The sequence below is a fragment of the Amblyomma maculatum genome, chromosome 11, assembly GCF_055883805.1.
Source record: "Amblyomma maculatum isolate TAMU_Amacu chromosome 11, ASM5588380v1, whole genome shotgun sequence".
Taxonomy (NCBI): domain Eukaryota; kingdom Metazoa; phylum Arthropoda; class Arachnida; order Ixodida; family Ixodidae; genus Amblyomma; species Amblyomma maculatum.
The window spans coordinates 144,521,294-144,548,882 of NC_139354.1; the positions used below are offsets into that span (position 1 = coordinate 144,521,294).

At 46.7% G+C, this 27,589-nt stretch overlaps 1 pseudogene; it reads left to right on the top strand.

Moving 5' to 3' along the window:
- Window positions 1-4,544, top strand: part of LOC146175118 (uncharacterized) — a 28,759-nt pseudogene extending 24,215 nt beyond the window's left edge.
- The last annotated feature ends 23,045 nt before the right edge of the window (window positions 4,545-27,589 follow it).

Below are 27,589 nucleotides of genomic sequence, written 5' to 3' on the forward strand. Positions count from 1 at the left end.
GATCTTCTTTCAGTCGTCCGTGCACACCCTGCTGGCCCATGACGATCGCCGGTTGCCCCGCGCCGGCCTCTCCGCCGGGGCAAGAAAAGCCCCGCGCCTCGCTTCCGACGCGCTTATCTACCCTCGTCTGTCGCCGCTAACATCACGCCCCCCAAGATTATCGGCTTGCTCAGGCGCACTCGTGCTGCCCGTGCGAACACAATAGAAATAGAAAGACGCGATCACAGTTTAAAACACCTAAAGGGGCTGCGGAGCAACACACTCCTCCCCCCCTTTCAAGATGGGACACCTCCCGAGATGTCAAAGAACGAAACAAAGAAGGGCACTGGGAGGAGTACAAAAACAATGCTGGTTCTGATGAGCTGCCCGCTTGAAGGAATCCGCTGAATTGGTGGCATTCTTCAGACGATGGTCCAGGTGGTTCACATCTGGTAGACCCGAGTGCCGTTACGTACTTTCTAGCCGCTCGTAGTACTTTCTCAGGTCGGCGACGTTGACTGGTTCGGTCTCCCGGCCACCCTGCACATGACGAAGCATGTAAGCGAGCCGCGAAAGACGCTTTATTACTACAAAAGGACAAGCCCACCGAGGAGCGAGAGAGGCGGCAAATCCTTTTGTGGCATCACTTAGCGGGTGCGAGCGGCGGAGTACTTTACCCCAACGTCGAACTGCAAAGGACGTCTGCCCTTGTTGTACTGGCCGCAGTGCTCCAGGCGGGCGAGGTCCAAGTTCTCCCTGGCCTCCTTTAGAGTTCCAGCGAGACGACTGGAGAGATCCTGGGTGAACCTGGAATAACTGGGAGCCTGTAAATCAGAGTCATGGGAAAAGGCATGTTCAATGGGAAATCGAAGCTCACGGCCAAAAAAAACAGCCGCCGGCGTAAAGCCAGTCGACCGGTTTACTGTGGTTCTTGTGGCGAAAGCCATCTCCTGCACTCGCAAATCCCAGTCTCTGTGACGTTCGGTGAAAGCCGCGAGCATGTTTTTCAGGTTTCTGTTGACCCGCTCTGTGATGTTTGGCGTGAGGATGGCAGGACGTAGTCTATTTGTGCTGCACGCCAAGAGCGTTGCAGGTGTCAGCAAATATCCTGCCCGTGAAATACGTCGCATTATCAGTGATTAGCTGCGCCGGGAAGCAGAACCGAGTGAATGCGTCTAGGAGTTTATCCTATACTACCTTTGAGTCCAGTTTACGCAGCGGGTATAATTCAAACCATTTAGAAAAATGATCAGTGACCACTAGCAAGTAGTGATTTCCTTTCACAGATCTAGGATAAGGGCCCATTACGTCGCAGGCAACAATTTCCCACGGGTAACGGCTCTCCACAGGTTGCAAAAAGCCCGGTGGTTTACCTCCCCTTGCCTTCGCTGTTTGGCATCAAGACAAATACGGACGTATGCAACGACATCCTTTCTCATGCGGGGCCAAGTTACGATGCGACCCAACTTTTCATATGTTTTCTTGTCATCGCTGTGGCCTGCAAGGCGTGTGTCGTGAAAATACTGTAAAAAGAGCTTGCGGAGGCTCTTTGGTACGACAACACGAAATGGAGAATAACCACCATCTGTGTCGGCAGCGGGTATATATCTCAGGAGATGTCCATCCCCTGCTTCCAGGTAGCAGTCATAGCTGCCGGTAGGCGCTGTGCTTCCAGCAGGGTTGGCGCTGTCCAGGCCCTTTCGGATTTGGATGCACTGAGGATCGCTTAGCTGAGCTTCGAGGAGCTGTTGACGGAAAATCACCGTTCCCCAGGCATCAGCGGCTTCTGCGATCACCAGGACTTGCGGTGCTTGCTCGCCATCTGCAGGTAACGGAGCTCGGGACAGGGCGTCGGCTGCCTTGTTGAAGGTGCCTTTCTTATACTCCACCCTTAGTTATATTTCTGAAGAGCAAGCGCCCAGCGGGCTAGGCGTCCGGCTGTGTTTTGCAGCTTTGACAACGAAGACAGTGCCTGATGGTCGGTCTGAATTGTAAACTCTGCCCCATCCAAATATATGTCAAACGTTTTTAGCGCAAATACAATTGGCAAGCACTCTTTCTCTGTTACCGTGTAGTATCGTTCCGGCGATAAGAAAGTGCTACTTGCAAACGCCAAGGGACAAAGCTTCCCTTCATGCTCCTGAAGCAAAACAGCACCTATTCCAAACTCACTCGCATCAGTCTGCACTGTAAAGGGCCGGTTTTATGTCCGGGAGCCGCAGACGAGCAGTATTGGCGATAGCTGTTGACAGCGCCCGAAACGATTCCTGCGCCGTGTCTGTCCAGGACCAACGGGCGCCTTTCCGGAGAAGCTGATGAAGGGGTCTTGCCAGGTCCGCACGGTTTCGAATAAAGTGGCTGTAGAAACCGACCATGCCCAAGAATCGCTGCAGGCTCTTGACGTTTGTTGGCGATGACAGCTGCAATATGGCCTGCTGTTTCTCCTCGTCAGGCCGGACTGTGCCCTGTTCAACAATGAAACCAAGCAGATTGATTCTGCGTGAAACCAACTGCACTTTGCGGGGATTAATGGTGATGCCTGCCTCCTTCATTCGTTGCAAAACAGTGGTTAAATGGATCAGATGCTCATCTAGGCTTTCTGAAAACACCACGACGTCGTCCATGTATGCCATTGCACAGTTCAATTTCGCGTCTCCGAGCACTATATCCATCACGCGCTGAAAGGTAGCAGGTGATTTGCATAAAGCGAAAGGCAGTCGAACAAACTTGAATAAACCCCGATGGCAAGTGAATGGAGTTTTTTCAATGTCACTCTGGTGAATCGGTACCCGTAGAAAACCCCTGCTAAAGTCTAGAGTAATGAAGAATTTTGCTGACCCAAGCGTATACATAACAGAGTCGACTGACGGAAAAGGGTACAAATCTCTGACCGTTACAGTGTTCAACCGCCGGTAGTCGACACATAAGCGTGCTGTGCCGTCTTTTTTAGGCGCAAGAACGACGGGAAAAGCCCAAGGGCTCTTTGAGGGTTTTACTGCAAAGGTAGCCACCATTTCAGCCAGAGCGGCATCTAGGAGTCGTCGCTTGTGGACGCTCAATGGCCTGGGGTTGAAACGGATCGGGGGGAGCTGCCGGTGTCAATCCTGTGCCTCAGCACGTTAGATTTTCCATGAGCTTCCGTGAACATGGTAGCGAAGGGCTCAAGTGTCGCCTGGATTCTGGATCTTTCCATTTGTGACCCTGTGAAAGACTGCAGGACAGTGAGAACACCACTTTCTGCCACTCCGACTGAGGGGGGATCCGCGACCAGAAGATTTGAATGACGTTCTGTTATCTTTGTAATGAACTTAAGTGGTTCTGCATTAATGCCGTATCGGTAGCTGCCTGAATGTAGGTCGACAATGATTCCTGCCTTCGAGATGAAGTTACGGCCCAAAATTACCGGACAAGAGAGTCCGCGAAGATGCAGAAAGCGCTGCCTTATTTTGTGACCATTCACGGTAACTGTTAGACGGGCTGCAGAAGTTGCTGACGCTATCTGTGGCGACGCCATCCGAAGCTTTACAGTCACTTCTCGTAACAGCAAATGTCTTGAATCGCATGCTCGCTTGAACTTATTGCCAAAAACAGAAACAGTGGAGCCTGTATCCAGTAGAGCGGGAACTTCTATCCCCGCTATTTTGACAGCCACCAACGGTGCATTATCAGGGCGGGCAGCCTGGAGGCGGAAAGGGGACTGGAAATCGCTTATCGTTTGGTCCTTGATGTCCTGTGGCCGTGATTCACGTTCCAAGGGGCCGCCAATCACCTCTGGTTCCGGGGCTGTCTGGGCCAGAGGAGACGACTTCTTTCCTCGTCTCTTACGTCGCTTAGGCTGACGTCTGCAGCAGCCCCATACCCTGGGCGCCGGGTGATGAGATGACCAAAACACGAGGCTCTGCGTTGGCCACGCTCCTTCGCCCGCATTGTAGCAGGCAGCAGCCAGAAGAGGCCCGTTCAGGCCTGCCACAGCCGGCAGTCGGCCAGTCACCGGTGGTGGCCCCGTCCGGCCTGCCCCCCCTTGCGCTCGGCCACTCACCGGAGGAGGCCCGGTCCGGCCTGCCACCCCTTGCGCTCGGTCACTCACCGGAGGATGCCCGATCCGGCCTGCCACTCCTTGCGCTCTGTCACTCACCGAAGGAGGCCCGGTCCGGCCTGCCACCCCTTCCGCTCGGTCGCTCACCGGAGGAGGCCCGGTCCGGCCTGCCACCCCTTGCGCTCGGTCACTCACCGGAGGAGGCCCGGTCCGGCCTGCCACCCCTCGCGCTCGGTCACTCACCGGAGGAGGCCCGGTCTGGCCTCCACCCCTTGCGCTCGGTCACTCATCGGAGGAGGCCCGGTCCGGCCTGCCACCCCTTGCGCTCGGTCACTCACCGGAGGAGGCCCGGTTCGCCCAGCCACCCCTTGTGCTCGGCCAGTCACCGGAGGAGGCCCGCTCCGGCCTGCTACCCCCTGCACTCGTCCAGTCACTGGAGGAGGCCCGGTCCGGCCTGCCACCCCCTGCACTCGGCCAGTCAGTGGAGGAGGCTTGGTCCGGCCTGCCACCCCCTGTAATCGGCCAGTAAACGGAGGAGGCCCGGTCCGGCCTGCCACCCCCTGCAGTCGGTCAGTCAGCGGAGGAGGCCCGGTCCGGCCTGCCACCCCCTGTAGTCGGTCAATCAGCGGAGGAGGCCCAGTCCGCACTGCCACCCCCAGCAGTCGGCCAGTCACTGGAGAAGGCCCAGTCCGGTCTGCCACCCCCTACAGACGGCCAGTCACCGTAGGAGGCCCAGTCCGGCCTGCCACCCCCTGCAGTCGGCCAGTTACCGGAGGAGACGCACCAGGGATTGCGACATCGTGGAAGTCGCCTTCCCCCATACGGCAGCTGGGGGTCATCACGCTGCAGGCTGCTAATGATCCGAGCCATGCTCAAGACAGCTCTAGGCAGGTCTCCGCTGGGGGAGGTGGCTTGTAGTTGAGCTCCGCGAGAAAAGATGCCTCTATGCAGGAGGCCTCCCTGGCCATGTCCTCGAAGTCCATGAACTGGCAGCGCCGGAGGTATGGCTGGTACCTCGGATGGCACCGATGTATGGCATGAGCCACCTTCTCTAGTTCCGGAGCTCCAGGATCTGCCCGCTCGTGCAGCTCTTGAAAGTTGCGCAAAAACTCGAGCAAACCCTCGTGTTTGCCTTGCTTCCTGGCACAAAGCTCATCCTTGATGCGGATGACGTAGTCAAGTGGCAAAAACTCTTCCCGAAAACGCTGTACAATGTCCTGTTTTGTTCTGAATGGCCGCTTTCTACGCCTCCAGGTTGCTGCGGAACCTACTAAAGCTACAGGAATCACACGTGTGACCAGAGCACTGTCCGAAATTGCCATTGCCATCTGATAGTCATCGAGTTCATGAAGAAAATCGCAAACAGATTTCTTGTCGGCGTATCCTTCAAACCTCGGCACGGGCAAATTTAGCTGGAGATGTTTACCGCGATGCAAGGGAGTGGGCGTTAACGAAACTGGCTCGCTTCCCATCACTTCTCTAAATTGTGCCTTTGGCGCAAGTAGCTGGAACAGTAGGCCAATAATTCCGCTTTGAAAATCCGACGGTTCACATTTCTGATCTCCTAATTGCTCATGCATAGAACGCGCATAGGTGGGAGGTGGAAATTCAGCTTTCAACTGGGCGCTTGCGCCAGGTAAGTTGAGGTTATCCGCCATAGCTACGCTTGAAAACATGGAATGTTATCACTAAAGTTGCGACACTCGCGGGGCACGCCAAAGCTCGAGAAAAAATCACGTTGGGCGCCATATGAAGGCCTCGCCTTCAAAAAACGGGGCCGCGAGCCATGGTCTCGCCCGACGAATGACAAATCCAGTCTCTTAAAGACACCGGTTTATTCCGGATAAAGAAAAAAGCAAAACAGAGAAACATAAGGCGCTACTACGCTGAGAACAGGCTGTTCATGCGCGCGACAATAGAACACCAACGGAAAGCGGGAATTATGTCAGGGCCTACCACGGCGAAACAAAGCACACTGCGGAGCGAATAAAACGAGCAATGGGGCCAAAGCGCTAACGGCGACACAAGAAAGATTGCTCCTCGCGGGACAGCAACTCACAGAAACATGCCTAGGCTGTGCCTGCAGGCACTGCTTCCATCTTCGCGTCGGCGATCTTCTTTCAGTCGTCCGTGCACACCCTGATGGCCCATGACGCTCGCCGGTTGCCCCGCGCCGGCCTCACCGCCGGGGCAAGAAAAGCCCCGCGCCTCGCTTCCGACGCGCTTCCGACCCTCGTCCGTCGCCGCTAACATCACGCCCCCCAAGATTATCTGCTTGCTCATGCGCACTTGCGCTGCCCGTGCAAACACAATACAAATAGAAAGACGCGCGCGCGGTTTAAAACACCTAAAGGGGCTGCAGAGCCCCACAGTACTCGGGGAGGTAAGGCGAGAATAGGATAATGTCGTCGAGATAACACAGGCAGGTCTTTCATTTCTTTCCGCGAATCAGAATGTCAATTGTGCGCACAGAATGTGAAGCGGCGCATTGCACAATTAGAACGCCATCACTTTAACTCGTATAGACCATCGGGGGGTCGAAAGGCGGTCTTCTCCTGGTATGAGTCTTGCATGAGACTATGTCAGTATACCTAGAAAAGGTCAAGGCTGGATAAACCCTCAGCGGCTTAGAAGCAGTCTAAAGCGTCGTCAGTGCGAGACAAAGCGTAACAATTCTTGCTCGCGATCTTGCTAAGACCCGATAATAAACGCAGATATGGGCTGAGCCATTGTTTACGGACGAGAACCAGATGCGGGTATGAAGAGCTTGTTGATGGCCTGATGACATTTCGAGCAAGCCTTTCTGAAACTATCTCTTCAATAGCTGTTCGTTATGATGCCAAAACGCAATATGTCCGTTGTCGAACAATAGCAGAGTCATCCGTCTCTGTGTTGAGAGGTGACAAGGGTCTTTTGTAAAGCTGAGGTGCACACATCAAAAGATTCTGGTGCCAGAAGAGGATGTCGCGGAGAGCTGGTAACTGCTCGGATAAGAGGGCAGTGCTGTTGGCGGCTGCAAGCGCTAAGAAATTCGGAACGGGTGGCCTGGCCTTAGGCGGTGGTGTACAGGAAAGGGTGCTGAGGGGAGGCAACATAGCTGTCCAAAATAAACCCAACAGTGGCGCTTCTTAGCGGTAAGAACGACTGGCCAGTTGTATCAAGGGTCGTAACCACCGCGCAACCGCAGGTGAAGCAGGTGAACACGAGCTAAGCTGTCAAGGTCCACCGTGGTGCGGGCATAAATAAGGCATCGCCATCGAGAGCATAGTGCAATCCCACAATGATCAGCTGCTGCGTCTACGGGAAAGAATGAAATCAACTGCTGCGAAGAATGCGGTGATGACATTCAGAACTGGATCAGGTTCCGAAAGCTGGATGAGGTGCTCGCGGCAAGAGATGAGGGTGGGCGCCGGTGAGAAGAAATCTCACCCCCATATCAGATGAACGCACGAGAGGGGCACAGAAAATTCGATATGATGCCCGTGGTTATCGAAGAGGACATGTGCTGTACATTGGCTGGTGGGTTTGACAACAGTTCCATTGTCCCTACAAAGTGGCGGACAGATGTAAGGGGCAATAGCTTTGCGCAGGCAAGAACACAGGGTAAATATATGACAGTATACACAGCACCCGTGTCGATGAGAGCCTCAATGCACCGTCGTTCAATAATTACTCTTAGCATATTAGACGGTCGCAAGGCAGGGATTTTGGGGTTTATTCTCGAAGCAGCTTTTCCTACACAAATTGCTTCGGTTATTTTTCCTCTCTAGGTGCTAAGAAATAACAGGCAACTCGAAGCGGTGATTTGCGGCGAAAAGGCGAAGGGGATCGGCGTCGAAAGGACACAAAGGCCCGGAACCATCGTTAGAACACAGTATAATTATCAGAGTAGAAAATAAAAGAGCAAAGCTGTTGTGTTTCGAGTGAACGTCTCGGTAACACAAACGGAAAAAGCATGGTGTATTTCCGTTGCGTCACTTTTTTATGCTCCGTGATGACGTCACCGCAATAGGCAGCGTACTGCCACGTGAGGCGGCATCATGTGTGTGTTGCCTGCGGCGATTGACGACGCACGCTTGCATGACGCAGCAGTAACCCCGTTGCTTGTTTTGCTGGAGGCGGCGACAAACACGGGTAATGTGCCTATATATTTCACAATAGTAGCACACAGGAGACTGGAAAATGACGGGCACTGGAGGATATGGTGCCATGGCAGTGCAGGGACATGAACGCACACGGGTGCTGCCAAGTCGGAAGAGTCAGGGCGGGTGGGCCTGAAGCACTCTATGCATAGGTTAGTGACCGAGAGGCGATTGAATGTGCAGCAGATACGATAGCGCAATTGAAAGTGGCTAGTTCATGTCTGACCATGCTGTCGAAATCCGCGTGGCGGCAGAGTTGGAGAGGCAGTTGCTGGGGTGGTGTGGCCGTAGATGTCTGTTGTTGCCCACATCCTTAGCAAAGGGCAAGCGAAGGCCAGAACGAAGCTCCAGATAGGACCGTAGATGGGTCTAATAGCAACACCTCCGACACTGGTAAGACTGGTTACTGGTACCTAATTACCGGCCGATATTGCTCACTAGTTGTCGTAAATTATTGGAACGTATAATCAATAGAGTGGTCATCAGCTATCTGGAGGATAATCACTCACTGCACTCAAATCAACATGAATTTCGCAGAAACCGCTCTACCGTCACTCAACTTCCCGAAATAACTCACGACTTCGCCAATTTAATTAGCCTTCAGCTGCTAGCCAACTCTATTTTCTTGGATTTTGCGATGGCTTTTGATCGGGTGCCCCATCACAAACTAGTTGGTAAATTAAAATTTCTTGTTATCAATCGCACTGTGGTATCCTGAATAACAACGTACTTCACTTAACCGTAGCCAATATGTTAACATAGGCAAAGGGATTTCTGACCCTTTGGAAGTATTTTCAGGAGGAGCACAGGTATCTGTTCTGGGTTCTACTCTTTTGCTAACATACGTCAATGACATTTACATTTGCGTAGCTCCTGGAGTAAGCATAAGATAGTTCGCAGACGATCTCGTCATATATACTACTGCACATTCTCATGATGATCAATTACGACTTAACACATTCTAGCTTAGCATCGCCAACTGGTGTGGCGAATGGGGAATGGAGACAAATATTGCGAAGACAGTGAGTATTAGTATAACTCGTAAAAGGGAACCTCTCTATTACACGTGCAGTATTAAAGGACTTAACATAAGGAAAGTAGACGCTGTCGAATATTTTGGTATAACATTTACGAGTAAGATAAAATGGGACGTACCTATCAATAACACTTGCACAAAGGCTTACAGACAATTAGGGTTTCTACGCTTAAATTAAAACGTTCATCGGCACCATCTAACGTTAAACTTACAGCGTACAAAACCCTCATACGGCCGATCCTGGAATGTGCAAGTCCCATTTGGAATCCCTTCCAGGCATATCTAACTGACAAATTAAAAAAAAAAATACAGCGCAGGGCTCTTCGTTTCATCTACCCAAAATAATCAAGGCATGACTGCATTAGTGACATGCGCATCCAAGCTGGTATCCCATCACTTTCTAATTGTCATCGTTTTTCAGCTTTTATATTTCTTTTCCTTTTACATCACAATCGCAATAAAATAAATCACACCACTTATCTGAATCCACCTTATCATCACTCGCACAGGCCTAATCACGAGAACTGTATTAGTCCATTTGCATCCCATTGTGATACCTTCAAATATTCATTTTTTTCCATTGTTCACTGAAGCATGGAATAGGCTGCCATGAGACTGCATCAATGTGGGCACTTCTGAACGGTTTGTTTAAAACCTTGAGAGTCTATTCGATCAAGGAAGTGACTTAAAATATTTCGTAAACTTCTTTAAGTTGGTTTTTTGGAATTTTTAGCAGTGTTCTATTGCCTGGTATATTGTCCATATTTATTTATTTTTAGCTTTTGTGACCTGCACTTCAAGTCTCTCCGGCACTGCCTGCTAGAAACTGTTCAGCCCACTTCTGCATGAGCCTGAGAATCAGGCTTACAGTGTTGTCATATAAATAAATTAACACCGCTACCAAAAACATCTGTTCTAGGACAACCTGGTACACAGTGCTTGATGCTCCTAGTAGAGGCAAGTGATGATTATGATGCGCCTATACAGATGAAAGTTGTGAAATGTCGTGCCCTGCGCTCACAGTATTTTCAATATATGGAGATCTCCCAGAGTCGTGACAGAAGTGCTAGCTACCTTATGTATTTCATAATTGTGACGCTCGATAAAGTACTATAGTCCCTGAGAGAAAATGCTTATTGAAACAGTTTTTGTATCATGCGCAACACAAGTGAAAACATCCATGATCTCTATTCGACAAGCTCGTGCCTACAACATTGCACGAGCGTATGCCAGTAAAAAGCTCGACGTAGCCATGTGGTTCACGCTACGAGTGCGCGCCGGGCACTTCACAGGAAGATGCTTCGCACGTGAATGAGCGTTCGCTTGAAGCAATGCACGGCACGTGCGCTTGTATCCCACACCACGTTGCCGCATAAAGTTCTAGTCAAGTATAATAAATATGCAGGATACCTACCGCAATAAGGTAGACATGTTTGGAGGCTGAAGTCTCTTCACATCCGTGACGCGCTAAGTTGCTCTAACGTGCAAAACAACATGGCGCGACGACACAAAGAAGCGAACCGTCGTGTGAAAAAATACGCCAATATTGCCAAGGAGCAGCAACTATAAGTGACTCGCAAGCAACGCAGCAGGGTCGTCTCGACGTAAAGTCCCGACGCAGCGCGAAGCGCCTCTAGCAGTAGGTTACTATTACGTTACATGTTACTATTACGAACGGCAGCGACTGCCAGGCATTTCAATCTCGCTCATGCTAACGTGCCTATAGAGGTTTTGCTCGATTGGCGAAATCAGCCACGTTTGCCTCTAAACCCGGATTTATAGTGAAAAGCACTCCCCCGTCGCCTTTGTTGTACTACGCTTTGTATGTTTAGAGTCCCCTTCCTAGGATGCACGTATTGTTCATAGATCAAGAAACATGTGCTCTGTACTTTTACCGAGCCACGAGAGAGGCAGAAAAAGAGGCGGGGGAGTAGCCTGGGATTTTACAAACAGTTCTGCCCGTTCCTCATCTCATTACTTGTTTCGAGCCAGGACTAAACATTAGTGCTCCAAATTTGCACACAGCATGCTTCTCGCCCCAGTTGCTTATCTTGCAAATAACGGCCCGATTTGAGGATGAAAGTGGACACGAATCCCCACTTCAGCCGGTTTTTTATTACAATGTATTGGCCTCCAGACGCGTGTCACATTGCGCAACACCTTTATTCTTTTTTCTCTCCTACGTGTTTTTCTTATTGCATCGCATTACCGCAGCACCGTTGACTGAATGTGCTTTAGAAGATATCACTCGTAGGTTTGTATTGTCAGTGACATAATTTTACTGATATAATAAATGGTGACATTATTGCAAATTTCCAGCCTCACTTAGATTCCTCTCAGCGATAAATGAGGCGCGAATAAAACAATGGAATCGCGAGAAAGGCGAGATGTCAGTTGTAGGGAGAGAAGGTGTTTCGAGTTATTTTTGCTTTGCAGACGCTTTTACTTCTAAATAGCAAGAATCCGCGTTTGAATTTCATATATGTCTTATTCCTAGTGGTTGTAACAATAGCGTTACTGATATCCCGTTCATTTTCTTTTGTTATTTCACACTGATGATACTTTGCTTGTTGGCAAATTTTCTTACCTTTCTGTAATATCACCACGTCTCGTTTGAAGACCTACGCTCACGTCAGTTTATTAGCTCGAGGGTTACACAAGGCCATGACAGACGAGTGAAAGATAGCCGCCTCCCTATAGTTCAATATCTGCATTGTACTAACGCGTTTACGTATGAAATCGTAAGGTAATAAAGCTGGCTTTCGATGCAGCACTGCTTCACTCATTTATGCCCTTAATGTAACTACTCAAGGCATGTCATTCTTGTCCATGTGCTTGCCGTATTCACTTAAAGACACTTTCGTATTGTTTATTTATTTATTTATTTATTTTCGATACCCTCAAGCGCCGAGGCATTACAGAGGCGAGTGGGCAAGCAAACAACGCAAGAAAAAAATTATTTTTTTGTTAAAGGCGGCACAACAACGTAGTTAAAATGTAGCAACACACAGTATTCGAAAAAGTACAGAAACAACAACTGTAACAAATGCAACGCAAGAAACTGAACAAACATAGCCGAAAAAAAAGTAATAAAAAACGAAGAAAATAACAAAGCAACAAAGAAACTAAAGTTTCGCATCAGATAAAAGCATCGTCATCAGAGACTGACGATAAGCAGTATAATCCTGTATACAAGCCACGGCAGCGGGAAGGTGGTTCCACTCTTTCGATGTGCGAGGAATGAAAGAATGCAAAAAAGTGTCAGTACGGCAAAAAATAGATCCAGTCTTATGTTGATGGTCGACACGAGAAGAGCGATAGGGGGGTGTAGTGATAAAACGAGAGTGCAGTAACTGGTGATGATAAATTTTATGAAAAAAGCATAGGCGTAAAAATTTTCTACGTTGTGCGAGAGACGGTAAGGAAAGGTTAGATTTCATAGCTGTGACACTCGCGGTCCGGTTAAAATTAGAAAGTATAAAACGAACTGCATTATTCTGAACAAGTTCCAGTGAAGTACAAAGCGAGACATGATGAGGGTCCCAAAGGGGGGCGGCATATTCTAATTTAGGAAGAGCAAGTGTTTTATAAAGAAGTAATTTTAAGGAGACAGGTGCTTTGATGAAGTTACGACGTAAATACCCTAGCATGCGGTTAGCGCTACTAATAATTAGTTCGATATGCGGTTTCCAGGACAATGACGAACTGATGATAACACCCAAGTACCGGTATGATGTTACAGGTGCAATCTGAATATTATCCAAAGCGTAAGCGGAGGTAGTAGTATTTTGTCTGGAAACTCTCATTAAAGCACACTTGCGAGGGTTTAGTTGCATTTGCCATTTTTTACACCAAAGAGAAATGTTATCGAGATCAGTCTGAAGGTAGTGTTTGTCGTCTTCGGTGCAAATTTCACGATATCAAACACAGTCATCCGCGTATAAGTGTATGTTAGAAGAAACGCAATTAGGCAAGTCATTGCTGTATATCAAAAAAAGAAGTGGGCCTAGTACAGAACCTTGGGGGACACCTGATGTTACTTCAGTTAAAGGGGAATCGTAGTCATTAAGCGTTACATATTGTGAACGATTAGCAAGAAAACATTCAAGCCAGGCTAAAACATTATGATCTAGGTTTAGAGCAGAAAGCTGAAGCATGAGTAGTTTGTGGTTCACCTTATCAAATGCCTTTGAAAAATCTAGAAATATGCAGTCGGCCTGTGAATTTTTATCGATAATTACATTCAGGGAATGTTAGAAGAGAAAGAGTTGCGTTTCACAAGAATAAGTTCGCCGGAAACCATGCTGGCCCGAAGTAAAAAATGAGTTTGATTCCAGGAAGTTGAATATGTTAGAATAGAGAATATGTTCCATTAGTTTGCAGGGAATGCTTGTTAGTGAAATGGGTCTGTAGTTCAAAGGTGAATATTTGTTACCTGATTTGTGTAATGGAACCACCTTCCCTATTTTCCAGTCCGAGGGCAGCGTTTCATTCTGCAGTGACTGCTGAAAAATGTTTGCTAAATAAAGGGATGAGTATATCTTATTTTGTTTCAAGAACTTTGAATTAATGCCGTCGACACCACATGATGAAGAAATTTTTAATGAATCTATTATTTTCCCAATACCACCAGGATCAATTATAATAGGAAACATACAGCAAAAGTTATTGCGCGGCACAGTGCATGTCGTATTCATATTAGACGGGATAAAACTGCGTGAAAATACTTTGTTAAGCACAACGGGGCATTCTGCTGGGTGGATAGGCTCACCAGAGTCGTCCTGAAGTGAAATCGCATTATTTTTAGAAGGGTTGACAACATTCCAGAATTTCTTTGGGTTACTTGATAGCATGTTTGGCAAAGTGGTATTAAAAAAGTAAATTTTTGTGTCATGTACAGCCTTCGTGTAATCGGCTTCTGCTGCAAAATAGGCTTCCCAGCGGTCACTTCGGTTACTTGCTTTTGCGGAACGAAAAAGGCGTTTCTTTTTATTCAAGAGACGTTTAAGTGTTTGGTTAAACCATGGAGTATTAGTATTAGATGAGATGCGTCGAACAGGCACATGTTCCTCGGTGAGTTCGTGCACATTTATCTTGAATAATTCCCAGTTATCCTGTACGCTACGTAGTTCGAAGCTTTCCAGATATGTTTCTAAATACCTGCCTAGTTTTTTGACAACATTAAAGTTTGCTTTACTGTAGTCACGAATGACTTTCTGGCGCGAAACGGCCCGTGGAGATGTTATTCTGTGGCCTATTTAGAAATAAGACACAGAGTGCGTTTACATGACGTGCGACGAAAGAATATAGCTAACGATGACGGAGTCAGGAAGAGGCTATGGGGCTGAGGATACGAAAACACTTTGTTTGTTTTGTTCTGTGGTACTTAACCTCTCAAAACAACTCAGTCTACGACAGACGCGGAAATTTAGAGCACCTGTGGGTCTTTAACGTGCACTGAAATCGCTCAGCACACCGGCGCCTTGCTTTTCGCTTCCATCGAAAACCGGCCGGCAAGGCCGCGATTCAATCCCGCAGCTTTGGGAACAGTAATCGATCGCAGTTACCACTTCGCCACACCGACAGGGTCAAAAAACTTCTGTTAACGTAAACCATGCCATTAGAAATTCATGTAACTTGAGCTGATCAGTTGATCAAGGTGTTCGTTTTTCTGTCTTATCTGAGCAGCGTTCTGCTTCCGTCGTCTTTGCCTTTGCTTTTCGTCAAAAAGTACAAAAATCAAATTCTTTGCCACTGGTACGTCAATCTGAGGTAACGAGCTTTCATGGCGTAACAAGATTATGTGTTTTGTTTGCATCACAGTTTCTAGGGGGCGCCAAGGAATTGAAACCTCTCTCCGAGTCGACACGCAGGATTCTATGGGAGTATTGCTACAACTTGATCCTTCTACCATGCACTGAGTGAAAAGCTTTCAAGGCATTATTTTGGCCAATACTAAGTCAGACGCATCCGACCACTTAACTATGAAATCATTGCCGATGGCACCGGATGCGTCCTTATATCACACATGGTGTGTGCTGGGAACTTAGTTACGTGGGCTCAAAGCACCACCTTTTACGATTATAAATGTTTTGTTTACCGTATTCTGCTTGTTTTGGAAGTATCGAGGAGATGCCTTTAAAAGTGGAAGTAATGAAGTAATTACGCGGACATTCAAATCTTTATTTGTCACTTTTTAACAGCTGCCTCCATGGCATGCAGTCAACTGATCAATGTCAATATCATCACTGTCACTATGAGCGTGATTGCGTCTCGCGGAACGATTTTGCACTTTGTTTCTTCAAGGCCATTGTTGCGATACGGGCTTTATCTTATTTGCCGCGCAAGATGCGCCATATTACATCTCGAACGCTTCCATGCACTGGCGTCCGCTTTGAAAATGATCCATGCTACTCTGGTCTTTTACTTCTTTCTCTAGATGCTTCTCCTCACACTTGCCATCGTGTTTAGCCCTGATGATTGCAACGGTCATCCTTAGTTCGACGACTGGCGAGCACGTTTGCTATTTTCGCCTCCGAATGGTTGCTTTAACGTTCACACTAGGCCAATTAGGCAAGGCGTTTACGCTTGGCCAAACTAGGTCTTCAAAACATTCGCAAAAGCGATGTTTCTGCAGTCAGAGGTCTTGACACACTGCGACGACTGCTGCTGACGGCGTTGTCAGTCGCCCGACGGTGAGAGTGGAGAGTTCGGGCTTTCGCCGGCAGGTTTCCTTGCCCCACTACAACGACGCGATCACTGACTCTCCGCACCAACCAACAGGAATACCCGTATTCGTTTCTTACCGCTTAAACTCGCACCATGCATCTGCGTCAGACCCCGGTGTGCCTGTGGTTGCGGAGTTTCATATTGGCGGTTAACGCTTTTCATCGCAAGTAACAAACGGCTCATGCATTCGCTAACTGAATGCTTCAAGCTAATAGCAAATGCTTTGGAATTTCTCGTGTGAGCAAGAAACTCTCTTGAAGGTGCTCCGATGACAGCCACCGCATGCCATCAGTGCTGCTGTTTACATTTCTGTACAGACGAATTACTAGCTTCTATGAAAAAAAAAAAACCCCGCTCAACTTAACGCGGGCTTACTTGAATGTTTTATTTCCTCGTACTCTATTTGTACCATTAGGAATTTACACATTACGATTACTGCAAACGAAGCACCGATGATTTAACGTATGGCATGAATGCTTGTGACAGCTGGTCGTTGACATCTACCGCAAAAAGACTGGTGCTTGCGACTAATTTTATTTTTGTTTCTTCAATGTGAAAAACTTATTTTAAATCGCTTTATCCTGATGTTCGTTCGGCTGCCTTTTGCATGAATTAAACAATCACGGAAGCCCATATGCTTCGCATTTGATGGTATGATGCGATAGCAAGCGCTTAAGGACGATGCTTGGTCGCCTTTTAACTTTTTGCTTGTGTGTTTTTTTTTTTTTTTGCTTACAGCGGCCTGAGCGATGGCGTCACCGGCAAGCTACCAGTTGCCTTGAACGTTGCTCGGCAGACTAGCATGCACCGGCGCTTACCGCTTTAAGTGCCCGCGATCTGTGGTAACAGGAAATTTCGACCGCAGACAACTGCAACCAAATTTACACCCGAACACCGTTCGCATTCGTAAAAATTCCTAATATTCTCTCTAGGATCGCCGAAATCGCACAAACGAAGCCTGCAGCCTCGCTAGGCCTACTCACCGCAGAAGGGATCTGAAGTCGACTCACATTTCCATGGCCGAGTGGTTTGGGCGCCAGTCTCGGCTGCGGGAGGTGGTCAGTCCGAAACCCGCCGCCGGACACCCACCGGTAAAATTGTGTACAAGCGTCCCCCGGCCCGGCGCCCGGCTCTTTCAGGGGTGCGCGTTTGGAAGAGGCTCTGCTAACCCTGCTGTGCTCCTTCGAGGGCTTAGTTTCGAACAACAATGGCCTGCAAAGGCCGTGCTAAAAATTTAACATATAAAAATTTAACATTTAACATAAAAAACGTCAAAATTTTAACATATCACATGACATCACTTCCTTGCTTACGTTAATTACCAATCAGGCAGATAGGAGCGCGGCTATGAAACCTACGCTGGTCGTCGGCTTTACATTTTCGCTCTCTCGCCGATCTGGCGAGGACTGATCGAGCGACCATGCGACGACGCGTCTCGTCGGAGTCGCTTGCCTTAAGATCTCTCAAACTATTCAAATACGTGGTCGTTAACGTCCTGGCGTCTTTGTCTGCGTAGTTTGGTAGACCAATGCATCAGCGAGGGGATCGGCTGACCGGCCTGCTGACCACGGACGTCGACGTCGCTGGCCTGAAATCCTGCAAAAGTACGAGAATACGCGGTTTTGGTCGTGCTCGGTCGATGTCTGTCTAGTTTGACAAGCCAATGCATCAGCAATAGGAATCGGCAGACTAGACTGCCGACCGCCGACGTCGGCGTCGCTGGTCTTAAATCCTCTCACGATTCGAAAATACGTGGTCGTTGTCGCGCCGGCGTCATTGGTCTGTCACACTGTCATTGGCCTGTCATACAAGTTGCTTCACTTTGACTACTCTCTGACAAAAACTAGCAAAATATTTATACCTCTGGTGTCGGCTCAGTTCGGCTGCGCAATTCTAAGGTTAGTTTCGTCAACCGCAGCAATGCTTTACAATTTTAAATGCCTGAATTTCCTTCAATTTTCAGCGTCTCTAAATATGAAAATAATTATTGTAGTTCAGGTAATTTTATACATGTTTGTTCAGAACGCGCCCTAAAATCTTTAGTGTACACAATAGAGAGTGGTGAAAAGTCGTGTGGACGCACATGGATGGGACATCTCCGGAATAGACACAGTTGCCAGCGTATCGAATGATGAGTTTAGACACGTAAGATAAATGCGTATTGTACAGGTAGCACAGTCAGGCTTGAGCGAATCTAGTTTTGCTAATGGGGAAGAAATAGAAGCCTCTGAAACTTGAACCGCTAGTAGCGTACTCAAATTGTGAACTTATAATGAGAATTTAAAACTTTTGCAGGCACTTCATATCCACCTGCCATGCCGTGCTGCTTAACCTACTAGTCGGCGTGCAGTTTGTGAGTGATGTTTATTTAATATCCTACTTAATACACTTGCAAGAAGGAAAGAAGTACGCATGTCTATTTTCTACATTTTTTGCCGTCCAGTTCACACTAAAATGTGTCGGAACCTAGTGAAGACACCAAAGGCAGAGGCCTTCCGCGGATCGCGCAGAGCGTGCTCCGTCTACTAGTGGGATGCTCGGTGCAGAAGCACCCTTGAGGGCACCCAGAATGCGCATGGCGGGGTCGGCACTGAAAACAAAGAGAACAAGTTCATGTTTTAGCACAATTAACGACAACTAGTTTAAAAATTGTGTAAGGGAAACGAACACGATTTATTTATTTTATTATTAAGTTCCACGAATACAAAACGAGTTGCACTTATGAGAGTGAACTGTTCTAAAGACGACAATCTTCACATAAACTTAGCTGTATGGGATGGGGTAAGGGTTTACAATGAAATGGATCCTATTTACACTAACGGAGGTAGCTATTAGCTGTCTAGCCAGTATTTAAATACACTGACAGTAAATCTAATAAAGAGTTAGAGACAGGAAATCTATTAAACAATTGATTTTATTGTCGCGCTGAGGCAAGAAACACACGAAATTTCTAAGAACGGTACTACTATAGTGCGTTCAGGGAAATATCAATACTATATTCACAGAATTATTATGTTAGACCTTTTGGCATGAGTGCAGTCCCTCACTGCTACTGAGCATAAAATGAAAGTGTCATTGGAAAGACGTGCATTAAGAAGAGTATGATATAGACCAAATTGCGCAAACGTCAAGTTCGCGGTAACACGCCGAGATTTAGAGCTGAAACTAAAGAAGGTCAATGATTTTGAGCCTACCGCGCAATCTGATAACCTCCTTGTATAGCACTGTCGTAAAACATAATATTGCTCATCACATACTTAAACATTGAAAGGCAATGATGCCTGAAGCCGTGCACAGCATGCCTTTATTTAGAAAGGGTTTCTTGACACCTGAACTATCCCGACGTCACAGCGTTAACTTGACCATAATTTTTCAGTGTTGCAAGTTCTTTTTTGTTGCACTTTAATTACAGGCTTATATTTTTGTTGTCATTTTATATTTTGTATGTGTAGTTTGCATTTATTTTACGTGTTTTAAACAGGTGTTTCTGTTTTTATCTATTTTATTTTTACTAGCCTACTTTACTTTTATATTCATCCTTTTTTATTTTCTTTAACGCCGCATAGCGTCCTTATGCAATCGACACGCTTATAGGTAGTCAGCATAAAGACTAAATAATATACGGCATTTCTAACTGTCGCTTTCAGATGTTGAGCGCAAAGGATCAACCAGCCCTGTACAGAGGTACTGGTGCCGTTTGACACTAGGCTATGTGGGACGTCGTCCTGCTCATATAACCGCATCCTATAAATTTCGGATTCCCGCTTGAATCAAATCTACGTATATTATATCTGCTTGTCGAATCACAGCATGATTGTGTCCATTGTTGAAAGCACTCCGCATAATTTCGACCTCGTTAGGATTTTATATGCTCATAGCATAGCTGCCTGGTCATGAGTGTGCACAGAATCTGTTATTTTAGCTTTCCAATCTTTGGATGCATATCAGGAGCTGTAGGCAGAAAGTTGAAGGCACACCAATTAAGATTATCCCATTTCGATCGTATTTTGAAATAAGCAGAAAAGAAGAATGTATGGTAAATGCTTAAGGTATACGTTTATGATGTGAGCCTCATGGTTTGTACACAGGGGAGATCGCTGCTGTGAAGTGTCAGCGTGTGCATCTTGACGCTGATTCCTAGGGGGCTGCTCGTATTCAGTCGTATTTTGCGATGCACTGGGAACAGTTGTTGCATCGAGTTTGCTTGATCAGCCCCAGGAAGCAATGGAGGGGAGAAACTGAGCACTTGACTGTGGCCTTTTGTTTGTGACTAGCACGCACTTGATAATATCGGAATTTGAGAAATATAATTATTTGCCCGATATCACCTCGCAAGCCTCTGACGCTGATGATGGGGAGTGGTTCTTTCCGTTCCCTTCCAAAGCCGCTTTCAGATCACGAGTCCTCGACAATAAGCGGTCATTTATTTTAGCGCAACTACATGATGCAATTGATCGGCTATCAGATTTATACATCTGAAAGCGATGTCCTTTAAGGAGAATTATAATAAAATTTTAGAGAAGATTTCGGCTGTTATTCTGGATATCAAAAATCTGGAGGATGCGTTTGCACTATAATATTGTATTGATAAGTAAAACACTGATGAATAAAAATTGCTATGTAGAAAGCTGCAGGCGCATAACGCCACCTTATGTGGAAGATAAGTTTTCGTAAGTGTTTTAGCGAATGCGTTACAGTTTGCCATGTCGAATTCCATTGGAGAGCACCAGATATGTGCTTTGAGGCGCCGTTTAATTCAAACTGACCAGCATATTGCGCGAGCAGCTGTACAGTCTCGAAGCAGCTCTCAGCAACACGTTTCATTGCTTCAAAATGACTTTGCGATGTCTCTGATTATGTCGGATAAGATGTATTTCTTTTACAGTCCGTAATAGCTCAGTCTCGTTTTTACGAAGGGATATGCTTTTGCTACACTAATTCCTCGACCCGCTTGATTATGAATAATTCCCCTAAAATGCTGGCAAACTGTTTGTCTATAAAATAAGGAGATCTCGTCACTTTTCTACCGCCCATTTTCAGTGTGCTTAGAAGCGTTATTCATGGGCATTCTGAAGGGTGATGACAGTTCGAGGTTTCGGCATCCTACAATGATCTCAGTTTTTTCATCGCAAATAAGCGCAGTGAGAATGACGTTCTTCACATGCCTCAGCAGTGTGCAACAATTTCAGGGAGCATAATTACTCGTTCAGAGAATTGTGTTATGTGGTTTGGATAATGCAATCTACCGAAGAGGAATATCAGGCCCCCATATACGTGTCTACCTCCCAAATATCTTGGCGAGCCGTTACATGCATACGCTCGTACTGCAAAACTATCTTTGTCCTAAAAAAGTATTCTACCGTTATGTGGATGACTGTTTTGGCATCCTGCGAAGAGACGACACCTCTCGATTTCTACATGCTTTAAATTCAGTGGAACCGAATCTCCAGTTCACTGTCGAATTCGAAAAGCAAAACTGCCTACCATTTCTCGACGTGCTTGTGACCCGAACAAACCATGACCTTTCGTTCACCGTGTACCCCAAGCCCACACACACTGGATGTTATCTGGATTTTAACTCGAACCATCCAATGGCTCACAAGAAGTCGGTCGTTTCTTCACTTGTAACTCGGGCCAGAACGATCTGCAACGACCAAAACAGGGAGTGCGAGCTTAAGAAGGTATAGCACGAGCTTTGCAAGAATGGGCATCCCACGCATTTTATTTCGAGGATTGAGAAAACTGTCTAGCAACCAAGGATAACCACTCCCAAGACTTTTTCGGCCAGCGCAAGGATCCCTTATATGCGTGGTGTTAGCGAAGCTCTCTCCCGCGTATTTTCAAAATATGATTTGTGCATTGGATACGCGCCGGCCTGAAAGCTTCGCAATATGCTTGTTAATGTTAAGGAGCCCCTGCCTTCTGTTCAATTCCCTGGTGTGGTTTATAAGATACCCTATGGCGAATGCAGTGAAGTTTTTATCGGTGAAACTGGGAAATTCACACGAAGATTGAAAGAACACCAGCGTGACGTCCGGAACAATAAGATTGCTTCAAGAGCACAGGCAGAGCACGCGCACAAGACACGGCACCAAATTGCCTGGGATGATGCTACAATCTTAGCTAAAGAAAATAATCTGACAACGCGGCTGCTGCGTGAGTCGTCTTTAATCCAGACGACAACCGGAGTCATAAATCGCACAACAGGAAACATGCCATTAATCTATTCACAATCATTACGTCACCAGCTTCGCCTTTAAATTTCCATTCCCTCGCCTTGTCAGCCTCATTGTGATCAAGGAACCCGTAGGGGTTTCGAAACGTCTTCTTTTTTCATGTTGACTTGGTCAGTGTCTGAAACTCTTTTTACTCAACTACCATGCCTGACCAGACGAACCTTCGTCGAACCCTTGACTACATGGCTTGACAACGTTCGGGAAAGGTACCGCATATAACTTGCTTTAGCAACAATTAATCTCTTGCAAATTGTTTATTCTTCTTGTACTTTTATTCAATGCTTTCAGTAATATTTTGCAGCTTTTTTAAACTTTTCCATGGAAGCCATGCGACGTGATTACCTTATGTATTAGTTTATTAATGTGATTAACTTAGCACATCGTTATATGCTTGATACTACTTCCCCGTCTTATATAGTTTCGTCACACATTCCACCTAGGTCCTATTATTTCTAAATTCTCCGCAGGAAGATTTAGTGAATGCATTTGCAACATTATTTGTATGCTGTAGCGTTGCTACCCGTCCGTGCTTATAGTGATTATGCACGAATTAAATTTTGCTGCACGTTTAAATTCTCACAAAAGCGCTTGTACAGAAACTTGGTTTACATGCTTTCCCATTTTTTTCTTCACTGCTCAATGTACATGACTTATCACAACATCGCAGTTACTTTCATGCGAAACACTTCTTACTTCATGAGTGGTCTTATCTCGAGCTGTGGATAAAATGCGCCCCCAAGAGCTCAAAATCAATAAAAGAAACAAATTTCATCAATGCCAGGAATAGAATCACCATCCATACGTTTCTCGCCATAGTGCGCTAACCAATTATCTTTGTAATTTTTTAACCTGATGTTTACGAGAATTATTTACAGAGGTTTTATAAAACGCCACGAAAGATAACTCAGAATAGAGTAGCACAGCTTTTGATAGGAGCTAAAGGGGAGCACTTGAAAAAAAGAGTGCCACTCATTTAAAGCTCGTCGCCGCAACACCAGTAGTACGTAGACATATAGGCTGCCCAAAAATAATAAGCATACTAGGCCGCTGCCCATGCCATTAACTATGACAGGCTTATTTGTATCTAGAAAGAGGCATATTTTCAGAGATCTCTATCAGCGGGTGAATCAAATTTACCTGAATTACCTGAGTATCCTTTTGCGACTGATAGTCAGGGAAGTCATCGAACTCCCTCCGCACACATCGACACAGCGCCTGCTCCAGCTACCTCTACACAATACGACAGAAGAGCTGATCGAAGCCCAAAGGACCGGCCAGCTTACGCGCTTTTGAGAAACGAGAGTGGGCTGGGCCATTCTGCTCCCGTTAGCTACACGGAGCAGACTACTTCGTTGCAGCAAAGTTTTCATGCAATACCGCCCAGACTGGTAGCTAAGCTCAGAGTAGCGCCAGTTCCCCAAATTTTCCGAGATCACTGTAAAATCTGCGCTGGAAGTAAACCCCAGCGTCGCTGTATTGTCCTCGAGATGTGTCAGCGGGATTCCGAGCGGGACATTTTACTGCGCCTTTCATTTCCTGTCAATCTATTATAAAACACAGGTGAACTTTCCATTCGACAGCGGATATCCTTGGTACGATCGACTAGGATGCGAATCTCCATTGCCATGAGACAACATTTCGTAGGAATCCTTTCAGACGACCAAATTCGGATACCCGCATTTCAGATTCGTTCTATGACCATGGGGCATCTGTTATCAGATGGCGAGCCTATGTCCGCATACGGACATCCGACAAGTATTCGTAAATGTCCGTCTATAGCCACGAACTTGTGGCTGATATATGTTTTAATTGCCCTCACGGAAAATATATGAACAAAATATTCTGCTGCGTAGACAGCGAAATTCATACTACCACATTCTATTATTGATGAATTGATTGCTAGAACGAACTGAACTATGCGACACAAATATGGCGCTGATACATAATAACCTCATCTAAATTAATAATGGGACTTTCTAACATCTGAGCTTAAAATTATTGCTGTTTTTTTCTCGGCATGCACTCTACGTTCGGTGAAAGCTAAACTCGGCCAGGAAGCACTGCAGACCACCTCAATGTTGATTCGATCAATCTCGATAGAAAAGTTTTGGTGTCATTGTCGTGGGTTTTGTCGTTATTGGCATTGACGGTGTTTATTGGGATTTTAGTTTTTCGAGCACATTTTGAGTTCTTTTTAGAGCGCAGCTCTTTGGCGCCCGTTCCTGGGTTTCGCATCGGTGTCGGCGTCGTCGGCCTCGTAACCAGCTCCGCCCCCCTTGCATCCCCCCAGGTCAAACCGGCGCTTCGGCAACTGGAGCCTCGCAAGAAGAGGGGGGGGAGTACACTCAGCCGCAGACGATAGGGGCAGGAGCGCGCGCAGCAACTGGAGAACACGAGGAAAGGAGGGGGGGGGGGGGGGGTCGCCGGAGGCAGCGCTAGTAGCGACTTACTGGAGTCGCTGCCGCCGCTAGCAAGTCAAGACAATGTGACTGCGCAGAACACCGTCGCCGCCGTGCAGAAAGAGGAGGAGAGGGACCCTCCCTTTTCCTGCGTGGCGGCGAGGATGCTCTTCAGTAAAGGTACAGAGGCTTTACTCTCCGGTTGCGTGCATCCAGTTCTCACTCGCCTCGCTCGCTAGCGGCGTCAGCTCAGCGGCATTAATCAGTCGCTGCTATCTGTTCTCCGCGTAACGTTCCTATGCGCCCACGCGCTGCTTCCCGCTACCTCCCGATAACTCAATTGCTATCTTCATTTCTCCAACCACAAAGCTTCTTTTATGACAGCCAAGAACTGTTAGTGGAGTGTTTCTTGAAGGAATACGTGTGAAAAATTTAAAAGCTGTCTGTAAATTTACATACGTGTCTTGCTCAAATCTTTGCCTCAATCTATGGAAAAGGTGAAACAGCTGAAGAGCTGCGCTGAAATTTCGCATTAGGAAGTAACATAATCGTGGGAAATTTTTTATTGTGTGCTTATTTGAGTGTGCAGAAAAGATGCTGGGCCAGGTATGCGCTAGTCGAGACCTTCTTTTGGCCCTGAAGTTTTCGTAAAGCGCCCAAGTGTCGTTCTGCAGCTGACCTCGCAGAGAAAATGATGCTTCGTTGCTTTGGATGAAAGGAGAAGTTGGTCACTGCCGAATATAACTGCGTGGATAGCACTTTTAGGATGTTATTGCTAGATGGGTGAAGTGCTATACCACAGTTGAAAACTACTGCACACTTTTATTCGTCCTGGCGTGAACGATAGAAGCGTGACGCGACACCTGCCACTAGACATGCATGCTCGCGTTTGTGAGCGTACCACAACGCTCCGGAAACGAGTGCCTCGCGCCTCTCTATTCTGCTTGTGTTTCTTATTATGAGCGTTCGCTAATGTTCTAAAGGAAATTCTCAAGGTTTAGTGGCGTTTTGGAGTGAGCGAGTAATCAACGTCCTCACGTGCGCCGTCGTATGTGGACAAAGGAAAGCTAGCAGAGACTTTTTAGTCAAAGCAAAATTCATCCTTAGGTGTGAATCGTGAATTGTATGTAGGCTCGTAGCTGTGATTAAACGGAACGCGCCCAAAGAACGACCAGGGTTTTACAGTGGTGTTCGACATTGCAATTTTTTAATTGTGATTTTTCTATTTTGTAGTTGCGTCCTGCTAGCGTACTGGATTGGCGCCGAAATAAGGCTACAGCTACGTAATAAATAGACAGGTTAGGCTGAAAATGCAATGGATATATATGTTTTTTGTTATATTGAGTCGTTTTATTTGACTTGCAGAGTGATGAAGCATGTACAGCAAAGTATGGTGTACTGTCTAGTAGTAGTGTGTTGGAAAGTTTCTAACTTCTCTTAGGTTTGCTAGCTACACTTTTCATTTATCCCATTTTTACCTTTTCTGTTTTTCTTCTTTTGCTTAAACGCTCTTATTTCTTCGTCGTTGAGAACAGCATTCTTACTTGTTAGTTTCCTAGTTGCTTTATTCTATTGTCAGTAAACGCTTTTTAGGCATAGGTATTTAATTACTTTAGCTACCCACCTCTTACTGTCCAGTTTCCTCAGGGGTTTCCTCATATATTATTTTAATGTGGGCTTCCCGTAACTCGGAAGATACCCAGCCCATATCTCCCTTTACCGCCTCAAATGTGGTTTTGCCGTGGGCAAGCAATGCCAATCGTCCGACTGTTCCCTGATTTATTTCTAATGTCGACTGTACCTCGGCTTATAGGCACAAAATCGCATTTCAAAAATAAGCCCAGGCACCATAATTTCTTTCCAAATACCCCTTATACCCCATACCTGTTATAACCCCCCAATGCCATATTTTTCATTATTTCGGCAGTTCTTCGCCGTTTTCTCCTAAATGATTGCTTATGCTTTTCAATGCATGTCAATCCTTCGTTTACCCATACCCCGATATATTGGGAATCAGGCTTTATTACAGACCTGAAGCCTTGGTCGCACACTGCAGCCAAACACACTCCGCGATGACGATGGGTATCTACAAGAGGGAGCAGGATGAAGATGAAGCAGCACGTTCAGCAGTGTGGAAGATGAAGCGCCACACAGTGCTCACACTATTTATGTTCTGCCGATTTAAGCACATCAATTAAGGGGAAAATGAGGGTGCTCGTTATAATACATGAAGGGAAGAAGCCAACAGTGGGCGAGGCCAAGGAAAGCGTTGGAGATGGTACTTTGTCTTTTTTTTAATGTTTACTTGGATAATCACACAAATTAGTAATGTAATCTGTTTAGGGGAAGATAATTAAACACAAAGTAGAAGAAAAAACAACGTGCCGATGGTGGGATCCGTACCCACGACCTTCGAATATCGCGTCCGGTGCTCTTCCAACTGAGCTACATCGGCCGCTGTCCCCCCTGCTACTTGCTTGGGTATTTATGTTGTCTGTATACGAACCTTGAGAGTGTTCACCAGCGCCACCCTCAACCATAGCGGCGGACGTAGAACGTCCTTTGTTACCGCCAGCGTCACGTAGAACGTGATCAAGAGCGAGGGCGAAAGCTGAGCTAGAACCCTCTTACGCTACCTATGGCTTCAAGGCTGCCGGAACCGAGACCCCCGTAAGCTACAAGCAGATCAATTAAGGGGAAAGTGAGGGTGCTCGTTATAATACATGAAGGAAAGGAGCCAACAGTGGGCGAGGCCAAGAAAGTGTTGGAGATGGTACTTTGTCTTTTTTTTTATAGTTTACTTGGATAATCACAGAAATTAGTAATGTAATCTGTTTAGGGGAAGATAATTAAACACAAAGCAGAAGAAAAAACAACGTGCCGATGGTGGGATCCGAACCCACGACCTCCGAATATCGCGTCCGGTGCTCTTCTACGTGCCGCTGGCGGTAACAAAGGACGTTCTACGTCCGCCGCTATGGTTGAGGGTGGCGCTGGTGAACACTCTCAAGGTTCGTATACAGACAACATAA